This window comes from Lepisma saccharinum, chromosome 16 (assembly GCF_977018435.1).
Source record: "Lepisma saccharinum chromosome 16, izLepSacc3.1, whole genome shotgun sequence".
NCBI lineage: Eukaryota > Metazoa > Arthropoda > Insecta > Zygentoma > Lepismatidae > Lepisma > Lepisma saccharinum.
The window spans coordinates 13,828,141-13,840,699 of record NC_139244.1 but is presented as its reverse complement, the minus strand read 5'-3'; the positions used below and the strand labels follow the sequence as shown (position 1 = coordinate 13,840,699).

The 12,559-nt window shown below is 40.9% G+C and overlaps 1 protein-coding gene across 2 annotated transcripts in view; it reads right to left on the bottom strand.

Annotated features, from left to right (window-relative positions):
- Window positions 1-4,696, bottom strand: part of Naa80 (N-alpha-acetyltransferase 80) — a 43,834-nt gene extending 39,138 nt beyond the window's left edge. For both annotated transcript variants that reach the window (XR_014443488.1, XM_083137723.1), the window contains exon 1: window positions 4,602-4,696. The gene's annotated coding sequence lies outside the window, so the exon portion shown is untranslated. The remainder of the gene's footprint in view (window positions 1-4,601) is intronic.
- Window positions 4,697-12,559: the final 7,863 nt, after the last annotated feature.

The window sequence follows — 12,559 nt, the reverse complement described above, 5'->3', positions numbered from 1 at the left end:
TTCGATATCCTATGTAAACACAGTCAAAAAAGTTTTGCATCACCCAAGAAGTGATGAAAATAGCATCCGCAAAATGCTGAAGCAGAGCTCATTGTGCGAAGTAACGCGGTCGACGTGCAATACCGATCACTACAGACGACTACCGGAGTCGTCAAGCGCATCCGTGTGTTCGAGCATAGCACCACGGTAGTCAGCGAAGGTTAGTTAGGTGTTCCTTGTGTCCAGTTAGCGAAGGCAAGCGAGTGCAGCTGTGTGCAAGGCATGCCTAGGCGTACGATAGTGCAGTTTGATCGGGCCAGAATCATCATGCTAATGCAGACTGGCATGTCACAACGGACTGTAGCTAGGGTTGTTGGAGTGGCGTAGAGCGATGTCTGTAGGTCCTGGAGGCGGTATACAGACACAAGAACAGTAGCAGATCGTCAACGGACAGGCCGTGTGCATTGGACCCGTGCACATCGAAATTGGGGAGCCGGTCATTGGGCTCATGTGCTCTTCACCGATGAATGTAGGCTCTGTCTAAGGCCAGATTCACGAAGAGGACGGGTGTGGCGAGGCCATGGACTGCAGGTGCGGCTTCGTGGTGTCCAGGGGGTCCATCCATACCAAGGAGGAGGAATCATGGTGTGGGCAGGGATCATGCTCGCACGTCGAACGCCCCTAATTCCAATTAGAGGGACACAAACAGCTGTTCGTTATATCAGGGACTTTCAGACGACTGTGGAACCATTTCATCAGGAAATTGGTGACAAATTTGTGTTGGTGGATGACAATGCCCGTTCACACCACACACAGATAGTGCACGAATATCCGTCGCATGCTCTGGCCAGCACGAAGTCCCGACATGAATTGCATCGAACATGCATAGACAATGCTAAAAAAAATGCCATTGCATACCATCCTGTGGCTCCCACCAATCTTCGTGAATGTCTTCTTGCAGCACAGGACGAATGGGATCGCTTACCGCAAGATCACCTTGATCGTCTCATCCTCAGTATGCCACAGCGTGTTCAAGACCTTCTTGCAGCCAGGGGAGGACACACCAGCTGGTAGACAATGTTTCTGGTGGATCCGTTACGACGAACAGCCTTCTTGTGACAGTTCTTTGTTTTTTCGTCTCCATCATGAATTGTGCCATTTTTGTTTTAAACACATTTCTGAGAAAATTGTACGTTTTTTGTTCCCTTTCCATTCAACATGTCTTGTTCTTCATCTTTTCTTTTGTATTCCCACTTTCATTGTCAATAAACCTTATGCTTCATATATGTTTTGTTATTTTCCATTCTGATGCAAAACTTTTTTGACTGTGTTTATATATGTGCACACAAGTCTGTACATTTATAATTGTACATGATATGTTGGGAACATTAGGCCTAGATATTATGGCTCTGTTATTTCAATTGGAAAATTGAGTAAGTACTCTCACCTCCTCTTAACAAACATTACAAAAGATGACTTTAGCATCATTAACACAGAACACAGCAGTTCTTCCCAGTGCCAGATCTACAAATCTTGCCAACCGCCCCCACAAAATATTACTTTCCAATCTGAAAACCATAAAGGGGCTAAAACAGGTAACAATCCTGATAAATAAAAGACAAAAATTGCCAAAATATGCAACATGAATGTGGTTTCATTCAATTACATTTTTGTCAAAATGCTTAAGAAAATAAACAAACAAAGCATCATACAGGACTGTACGAAAGGTAGGGTTACCAGATGGCAAACTTTTAAAAAAGAGGATACTTTTAGATTTCACAGAAGTGTTATACCAGGGCATGAAATTTCAAGTTTGAAATCAGTCGCCGGACTAAAATCTTTGGTCGCCACTATTTTAAATTGATAAATAATAAAAATATGAGCAATTATTAAATATTAATGTTTGTGTAGCGCTGTCGTTCTGCACTGAAGTACCACTTATCAATCGCAGCTGCTGGGTCAAACTCTGACAGGGAGGATGGTGGGGGGGGGGGGGGTCCGTTTACAGAAACTCTGAGCATATCATCCAGTGTCTCAGTCTTCAGAGAGTTCCTGTAAGTAGTGTTGAGTCTGTTGTGACAGCTGAAACCTCCCTCACATGAGGCTGTGCTCACTGGTAGAACAGCACAAAATGTCAAAATCTGGAGCAAGTTGGGGAATCTTGCTGAACACTCGGCACTGTGGATCTTCTCCAGCATCTGATTCAAAGCTGGAGAAGGAAACAAAAGTTTGTATTCTGTCCACTCTGATGACAGAACATCCATTTTCTCATTATAAAGGATCGGGTTAAAGTATATGTAGATCTTCTTTATTTCTTCTATCCCAAACTGAAGAATATTTTCTTTGGGAGGCCAACCCAAGGTGTCGAAAACATGCAGAGATGCAATTGCATCTGTTGACATAGATGGCAATGTTTCTGTGATGTACACCTTCGCATTGTTAATTAAGTTTCCTCTAACAGTCTGAAACTCTTGCACATCCCTGATCTTCCCTGAAATGGATACATGGTCCAAGAAATCTTGTTCGCTTGGTCCAACATTAGATTCCAGGTCAGCCAAAACTGAAATACAGTGTTCAATTCTTATTTTCAGAGATGAAATCAAAAGATTCTTATTTTGTAGTGCCACGCTTAAAGGGTTCAATTTCCCGTAGAAATCCAAAAGGAAGTACAGAAGCTTAACAAATTTAAATTGATTCAAACTTTTCAGCAAATCCTTAGCTTTAGCGCCATCATTGTCTTTTCTATGGGCCACCTGTTCAAGATGGGTCACAACAGCTTTCCATGATTGCAAGAGAGCTCTTACTGCACGTTCTTTGCTGGCTAACCACCTAATAGTGTGTATATCACTCAGTTTTAGAATTTCTTCTATAACTTCTGCCGTTTCTCTCAAAATGTGAAGTCTTGAGGCGTGTTTGACACACATTTGAAACAACGAAATTTTAGTCGCCAGCCCAAAACTTTTGGTCACCAATGGCGACCTGGCGACCGGAAATTTCGCACCCTGGTTATACCATATAGGCTATATACACTAACTCAAATCAAAGGAAGCTGCAGTGTCACACATATTCTTAACCTCACGTGGCACAGTGACGACAACAGAAAAGATGCAAAAGTCAGATTTTTTTCTTTGTTGGAAGAAAAGTTTTTGGAGCAATTTTACAATACCGGACCATTCCCCGATATCATTCATATTTCGCATACTTAATGATTTTGGGCTCCTAATCACGAATCTGCAGTTAATATTTGGGGGTCACGTGTAGAAATTCGAAAAAAATGGGGTCTGTGATCGCAACCGACAATGCTCATTATTTACCGGAAGATTTGTGTTTCCCATACCCAAGAAACAAAATTACAGCCCCAAATTTTAACTATGTTTGCCTAACCGAAGCTAACCTAACCTTACCGTGAATGGTTTTTGGGGCTATGCGTGAATGGTGTGTGTGGCCTGTGATCACAACCGACAATGCACGATTGCTCATTATTTACCGGAAGGTTTCCACAAACATGGTTTCCATTCTCGTATGCGAAGAACGATTGTGGTAATCGAAAATTTATTATACAACTTCTGCACGTCAAATAACAATATCAATACGTCACCCCCACATATTAACCTCAGATACTTCATCGGGACTACGTTTTTTATGAGTATAAGAAGTATGATAGAAATTACAGCTGTGTCTGGTATTGTAAAATCTTACCAAATTTTTCTGTCTTTGCGCTTGCAACTGAGTGTGTTGTGTTTCCATGCTTTGAAATCAAACACGGAAAGAATATTAACAATTATATACAAATATAAAATTGGTAAAAGACTACTTTACGTCCTTTTTTAAGGAATACGTGTCAATTATCGTTGGAAAGCTTACTGTATAAGGAATTCAACAACGTAAATTCCAAAGCGAGGAAAAATTACCTGGAGGAGGAAATCGATAAAAACCGATGTTGTCCGGATATGCGTAATTAAATGTTCTGAGGAACTTTTTCGATGATGCACATATTTAGGTGTGAAATGAGTGGTAATTAACCTAACCTAACCTCGTAGGCATACCTCGTCCAATAAGGATGTAGAGTAGAGTCTAGCCAGAGGACGTCTGGTAACCCTAAAAAAGGGACTATGCCTATATCGTCCTCCACAAGACAACACACAGTAAGTAATCACGAAGACTCTGACTTATGTCTTAGCAGACATAAATTGAAATCGAACCATGTAAAGATACCTATGTACCATAATTAATTCGGAATTAAACCATCGGAACTTGGACCTGCCTTTTCATAAAAACACGCAATTGCTTATAAATCATAACAGACAAGTATAAATAACTTTATCAACGTTGACTTTGCAATGAACGAAATTACATAATTACTTATTCCTCTTATTAATGAGGTACTTTATCGATTATGAAAACTTTGGCTGGGGACGAAAAATTCAGCACATAAGAGCCAAGTCCAAATGGGGCTCATAAACAACTATTTTCTACATGTTCCACAAGCATATTATTATTCTATTGCTCACTGTTGCCATATTACGTTATCTTATACTACATAACACTCAATCTTCCCTGGATTTCTGTCAATATTTCCAAAAATAATAGCAATTATTAAATGATTATATTCAAATCCTTACCACAAAAAGTTCAAATAGCAAAAGCTATCACCGTTTTTCGGCTATCGGGCGGACAGCGCTGGTCAGTAGTGTTGCCAAACCAGATCCATATAAAAATACCTAAGTTGCACCTTAAATGGACCTAAAAATTACTTCAAGCCAGCGAAAAGAATAGACTGTTGCTTCAAATGGGCTTTTACTTTCCCTACATCCTCCCTCTTTTTAAATATTGTTTTCACTACTAAGCGCAAAGGTGAACACACTTGCTTTTCTTTCGAATGCAAAGCGCTATTCTGGAACTGGTTAAGCTTTCAGACCAGCAAAAGTTCCTTCCAGCAGCGCGTGTTTTAAATTTTGTTTGTGCAGGGGCACGTGAACGGAGGGGAACGGCGAGCCCAGCGTTGTCGACTGCTTTCCACCCCACCCCCTCAGCCAGTACCGCGGTAGACAAAATTTCACGGAAGGAGAGGGTGACTGACCGTTTGTTTCGACGAGGAATGACTGTGGCGGATCTGTGCTTTGGGTTGTGTTGTGTTGTGCTGTAAAAAACCGTTGGTTTTAATACTGAAATATGAGCGGAAGTAGTGTAAAGAAGAGAAGGCGTGGTGAGGTTCTCAAAAGTAAAGAAAGGCAAATAGTAATGAATATTTTTGTTTATTTAAAACAGAAAAATCCGGATCGCAGTGTAAGTTGGTTAGCCAGCGAGATGGCGAAAGCAACTGGAGTTTTTCGGGCTACTGTGTATAAAATTCGGGGCGAGGTTTCTCAAGGTCCTTTTGAAACACCAGGTAAGAAACGACCCAGGAAAAGATCGCCAATTACAAGTAGAAATGTAAAATATAATGATTTTGTCAGAAGTGCTGTGCGACGTAAAGTTCACGAATTCTTTTTTAAAAACAAACCCCCAACACTTAATTCTGTTCTTGTTGCTGTTAATTCTGACTCCACATTACCGAATTTTAAAAGATCAACGTTTCATGTCTTTCTCAAAGAACTTGGCTTTTCGTATGAGAAAAGGGGCAACAAATCCATGTTAATGGAAAGAGAAGATTTAATTTCTCTTCGCCATAAATATTTAAGAGAGATTAGGAATTATAGGCGTGAAAATAGAAATATTGTTTACACTGATGAATCCTGGGTGAACACCGGAACCTCAGTCAATTATGAATGGAAAGACAAGACAATTACAACTGCAAAACAAGCGTTTCTGGCAGGTCTTTCCACAGGTTTAAAAAATCCAACATCTCGCGGAGCGCGATACGCTTTAGTGCATGCGGGTAACGAACGCGGTTTTCTGCAAAACGCCCGACTTGTGTTTCAGTGCAAAAAGAATACAGCAGATGTCCATGATGAAATGGATGGAGAAACGTATGAGATGTATTTTCGGAAACAGTTGCTCGTCAATCTCCCTCCGGGATCTGTTATTGTTGTTGACAATGCCTCTTATCATAGCCGCAAGCAAGAGCCAATGCAGACAACCTCGTGGAAGAAGAATGATTTAAGAGAATAGTTGAAATCTCATGACATACGTTATGATGACGACATGTTACGGAGAGATCTTCTGGAACTTACAAATATTCATAAAATTAAGTACGATAAGTATAAGATCGATGAGATGGCAAAACAGATGGGGCATACGGTGCTTCGTTTGCCCCCATATCATTGCGAACTGAACCCGATTGAACTTGTGTGGTCACAGGTTAAGCATTATGTGCGGTGTAACAACACTACATTCAAAACTAAATACATTGAAAATTTAATCACTGAATAATTTAAGACAGTAACAGTTGAAAACTGGCAAAATTACGTATAACATGTCATGGACATAGAGAAGAAAATGTGGAATGCAGATGAATTGCAGGATGACGTTGATCAGATAATAATCCACTTGGGTGAAGATTCCAGCGAGAGTGATGATCTGACAGAAGAAAATGATTCTGGTGATGATTCTGCAATGGAAGGAATTAACCCCCTGGAGTGACATGTGAGAGAAAAGTAAGTTCATTAAGAATTATTCTTTCAGTTTATGTAATTTTGTGAATTTGTTTCTTGTTTTTAATAATAGCTCACCGTGAACTTATTTCTTCAATTTGTACGTACCCGCGATTCAAGCGCCACGCACGTTTGTTTGGTCTTGTACTTTCACTGCCAGCAAGTCCGTTACTCGCCCCTGCGGCAAGCGGCAACGCTGTTCTCATATACCCAACAGTCTATTCTTTTCGCTGGACAACCAAGACTTTCAAAGGAAGGAGCGATAACAGGATCAGTAACGCAACAACAAGGGGGGGGAGGCATTTCCCCATCCCCAACCATGGTCAATTCTAGGGGGGGCAAACATTTTAGATGGCGAAGGGCATCTGCAGGGGGCACAGAGGGGTCATTGCCCCCCGCGATTTTAAAATTTACACTAATAAAGATAAATTTGGTAAAAATGTTCTTGCTCGCAATACCTGCTTCTCTTGTCTGAGGGGGGGCAAGAACCATGATAAACGTGCCAATAATAATAATAATGACATTTTTATTATTGTTAGTAGTAGTAGTAGCAGCAGTAGTAGTAGCATCAAAGACGTTATTATCCTTGTAAATCACGCAAAAAAGGAAGGAAGTCGGTGCTAGAAAATTTGTGTTGGACAAACTATTTTAAATACTTTTTCAACACGTTTAATTTCGCATTAGCTAATAATTGAAAACAAGCACATAAACTGTGTTTTTGAAAGACAGAAAATGCATGACGAATATAATTACTTTTATCCTATAAACATGTAGAACAAATGTTTTACTTACATCTTGATGCAACATGGAGCGACGTAAAAAAATAAGAAAATACATATGCAACGTGTTAACACTAAATTGTGTACGTATTCAAAGACTCTTTAATATATATAACATATTTAAATGCAATACATAATCAATTCATCTGCCTCATAACAAACCCACATCAAAAATGATATAAATCTCTCAAATTTGCGCGTCCTTTTCACACAAATAATTGTTCATGCTTTAACCTGCGATCTTTTTAAATTTTAATGAAGTGCCATTTTAACAGTATTTAAAATATTGGCCTGTGGTGCTCTCTAGCTGACTTTTAGAGTTTCACGAGCGACCTCATCACATTTTTATGAGATGACGTAAACGCCAGTTACAGTCTGAAGTACATAGTTGGTCTTACTTCTCTCTCTGGTCATTTACAAAGAAAGCATTACAGAAAATAATGATACTGCTTGCTTTTTGGTCCTAATTATTGCAAATTGAAAACAATATTACTTTATTAGGGCGCCGCATTCTCTCTTTTATAACGTTTTAATTTAGATTGTTCGTGAACTTTTCGAATTTATGAAAAACAATTTATGAAATGTATTTTTATTTGCATAAAATGTGAAATCGATGATGGCAATTACCTCTCTGTGACCCCCCCCCTCTACAGGTGCTCTTGGCAGTCTGGAAGAAAAATAAAGAAATACATGAACACTAATTCCATCTTGAGTATCATTTTGTCTTGCTACTCTTGCTAGCCTTGCTTTTTTCTCACTTGAATGTTTGCCCCTTGCTTCCCATAGAATTGATTTCCGACCAAGGATGGGGGGGGGGTGTTGCCCCCTCCCCCTGTGGTCGCGCCACATTCGTCTGCCTCAGATACTGCGGTGAGAGGACAAGACGCGAAGTGCACGGCAACTTCATCTTTGTTCAAATCCCCTTCTGCTGCACTATCCCCATCAACAAACTGTAACATTTCTTTCCAAACTTTGGATGCTTTGGGCTCCTCGACAAAGTCTGAAATGGTACTTTACTAAACATGTTACGTGGAACATATATAACGTACTAACCCGTGATTACCCGTCACGATACAACTCACGTTAAATAATTTCCCGAGCACGACCTAATGATATCTTGAAACCACCTGAAATTTTTGTTTTGGTGCGACTTGGAGCAAAGAGGAACAATATAGACGGACAATTAAACCGCCAAAAAAGAACTCACTGAGCTGTAGGCAAATATTGAAAAACTTTAACAGGTCACTTAAAACATAAAGTGAAACAATTCTTAACAACAATACTGACGACAGAAAAGACAACAGCCTCTTATATTTGTAGAGACTGCTGACAGTACAGGAAATTATATGCGGCTTCTCTTTCAATGCTTGGCTGTTGTATACAATAACAGCGGTCTCACTACAATATCTAACATTTGGGCGCTAAATATGACCACGATAAATGACAGGACACTGTAATAGTTAATGTTTTCAACATGCGCGTACACTCCGGTACAGCAAGGTAAGCAGTGGTGGCACACAACATAACTGTTACAAATTAATTATTTAACTTTTGGTTTCTCATTATTTCTTCCGGGTTGCCTAAACAGAATATCAACCTGCAAGCCTCCAAGGTTCGTCCTTTTCCGATATGTGGACATCAACACCCTCTCGCGGCGTGCTGACAAAACATCTGCGTAGTATCAAGCTCCGTGGTATCACCCTGGACATCCTGCCACCAGGTGCCCGAGAAATCCCCCGGCGACCTTGAAGGATCAAATGGTAGGGTAGGTTGTGTGGAAACAAATTTTGTTTTACAACCGGTAAGCCTGAAAGAAAGCCAGAGTGCCATCGGATCACTCTACTGATGTCCTCAGTGTTGCGAACTGCACGATTAAGTGTCCAAGTGTATCTACAGTACACACGAATTCGAAAGAAACGCCCTCCCTGACGGTTATGCAACCCGGAATTTTATATCATCTAGTTTCGCCTGGTAGAGTAGTTCCCGAGAGGAGCAGTGTTTCCAAACCTATAACTGTAGTGTTTCCAACCCTGTATTGGTTGGTTGGTTGTTGATTTGGTGTTTTAAGTCCACAATGCACGGTATGACTAATCGGGACTGGACCTACAGTTTAAAGTGGGATCCGAACCCCTTTGTGCCTCCACCGGAACCCCTTGATTACAAGGCGACGACGCTACCACTGCGCCATCCAAACCTGTATTGCTTCGTAGAAGATGAAACCTTCACGTAAACTTCTTCATTCGTGAGTTACATTTGGTTTACAGACTCACATTACAGGACACTCTTTTCCTGTATTGCATGTTTTCTGGAGTATTTATTTTTCCTTCTGCGGAGAAAATTCTGTTATTATTTTACATCTTATTTTTCGCAGCTTCTGTAAGATTTATCGGCTAATCGCAACAATGAGGATGAATGATGACTCGATGAAATTGATAAAAGGACAGTCATAAAGAAACCATGGGGGGCTAGATCCATATTATTATTATTACTATTATTATTATCTTTCTTTTTTTACTTTACTTTTGGCTAATAACAACGATGAGGATTAGTGTATGATAAAATTCATGAAGGAACACTCATAAACAATCATACCCAGGCCGGGACTCGAATCCGGGAATTTCGGCAGCGAGATCCAAAGCCGACGGCTTACCACGCTCGGGCACAGCGGCGGCCAATTATTATTAGTGATATTGTCTCTAGTAGTGTATTTTCCCACCATATTCTTTCATACAAACATGAAACGGATGAAAATTAAAATGTTAAAATACCCAAATTGTGGGAATACGAAACAGAACCAAGTTAACATATTGGATTGATTTGGTGTTTTAAGTCCACTTTATGCACAATAAGGCTAATCGGGACTGGGCCTACAGTTTAAAGTGGGATTCGAACCACTATGTACCTCCACCGGGTATCGAACCCGGGACCCCTTGATCACAAGGCATCGACGCTACCACTGCGTCATCGGGGAGGCCCACCCAAGTTAACATATCTAAACGCCAGATTTGGTCTAAGCCTATAATGGTTACTCGCAATAAGAGCTGATCAATTTTTACATGTGGAATTCCGTAATGAAAGAGGCAAGAGGCCGCACTCCCCACCTTTAGCCTGGTAACACTAATAAATCATCTGATTATATGCGTGCGGTTATGCTGATAGTCATGTTTAATATATTACCTTCAAACATAAACAATATCATGGACTCACTGAGAGGCAGAATTCAATTTTACGCTTTATTTTCCTGAAGATATTGTATCAATATAATACAGGACCTACAGTTTAAAGTGAAATCCGAACCACTATGTGCCTCCACCAGGAATCGAACCCGGGACCCCCTTGATTACAAGGCGACGACGCTACCACTGCGCCATCGGGGAGGCACTTAAAGAGTCAACAATCAAAGCTAATACGCATCTATTGATCAGAAATTACTAGAGTGTTAAAGTTGTTTTTGTATCTTTTGTTATTATAAGTCGCTCTTCTGCCACTTTCGGCTAATGAGGATGAGTGACGATTAGATTAAATTGATACCATGATACCAATACTGAAGCCGTGGCTCGAACGCGGAAATTTCGTGGGATCGGAAGTGGACCACTTAACGCGCTTGGTCACCAAAGAAAACCGGCTCTGTGGCCAAGCGCTGTTAGTGGTGGACTAACGATCCAGACACCGAATTTTCTGGGTTCGAGTCCCGCCCGGATCTTTGTCAATTTCTTAATCGTCAGAAATCCCTTCACAATCTAAGACGTAACACTTTATCAAAACTTCATTCCCCTCCCCTCCACCTCAAATTTAATACTCAAACTTCCCAACAAAATTTCCATGCCAATTATAAACTTCCTGTTGATATTGCTCTCTCCAAATAAGCAATCTAAGACGTAATAGTAATACACAAGACTTGGGATTCCCTGCCCCCCAAAATAATTATCAATCCCGCTACCTGAAAATCCCACTAACTTCATTAATCGCCCACCATAATTTCCCTATCAATCTAAGGCCCCCCACTCCAAAATTACTTATTACCCGTAACAATTCCCCTTACAATCTACAAATTACTATTTGTATAACAGCAATGGCTAATTGATGACGTAATTCAACTTGGGCCCTGTTTACTCAGTCAAATTTCCATCACAGTCTGCGCCATAATGCCCCACCCCTGATTTAGAACTGTGACAAGGTGACAGGTGTAATGTAACTAACAGTTAAGTGTTAGGAATGGATGCATGTGTGCTGTGCATTTGAATTTCATGTGAATCAAATCTGTTCACTAATGTGAATATTAATATTATAGAATATAATATAATGGTTCAGGTGTGCGAAAAAGTAACCATGAGCACCCCAAGGTATCAATAAGAAAGAATTGGAAAGTTAAGTTGCATACGGAGATTTGTGTACTTAGTTTTGTTCTGGAATGTAGAAAAGGAAGGGTTAAACCGTGCTGGGTTTCAATACTGTGTCCACCCGCCGTTGGATTCAAGCACTGCATCTAGTCGACGAGGCAAGGATTCCACGAGCAGATGTTTGGTCTTCTCCTTAAACTCTTCCAGACATCAAACACGTGAGCCAGTAGAGCTTTCTTTGTTCTCAGCTGTCTAGGTTCCCACTCTCTCACCATCAACGCCCAAATGTTTTCGATTGGGAGACTTCGCTGGCCAATCTACTCTTGAAATTCCTGGCTGCTGATTAAACCAGGTGGTGGTCGCTTTCGATGTATGGACGCTGCTGTTGTCTTGATCGAAAGTCACGTGAGGAATCTCATCTTCAGGGTGTCTCTCTCGCACGCTGGGAAGCATGTGGTTTTCCAGCACTGCGACGTATTCCTGTGAATTTATTCTCGAACACACTTCCACCAATCCATCCCCACACCGCCACGGATATCCTGCCGCTCCTAGGATGGGCAGAAATGTTCTCGTAGCCGTAGCGAATGTTCTTGCGCCTACAAACATAAACCTGACCATTTTCGTCAGACGAAAATACTTTCTCGTCGCTCAAAATTACGTTCTGCCAAATTTTTCCAGGAGCTGGTAAATATTGTAAAGCAAAACTGATCCGTGCTTCGTGATGGAAATGCGTCATTGCTTCATTCTTTGCGGCTCGACGGTGTCGAACTGTTGCAGCATGGCACTCCAGTTTCAACTCTTGGCGAATCTTCGTTGCAGCCATGAAGGGACTGCCCTCGCTCATCTCAATGATGCCTGCATCTTCTTC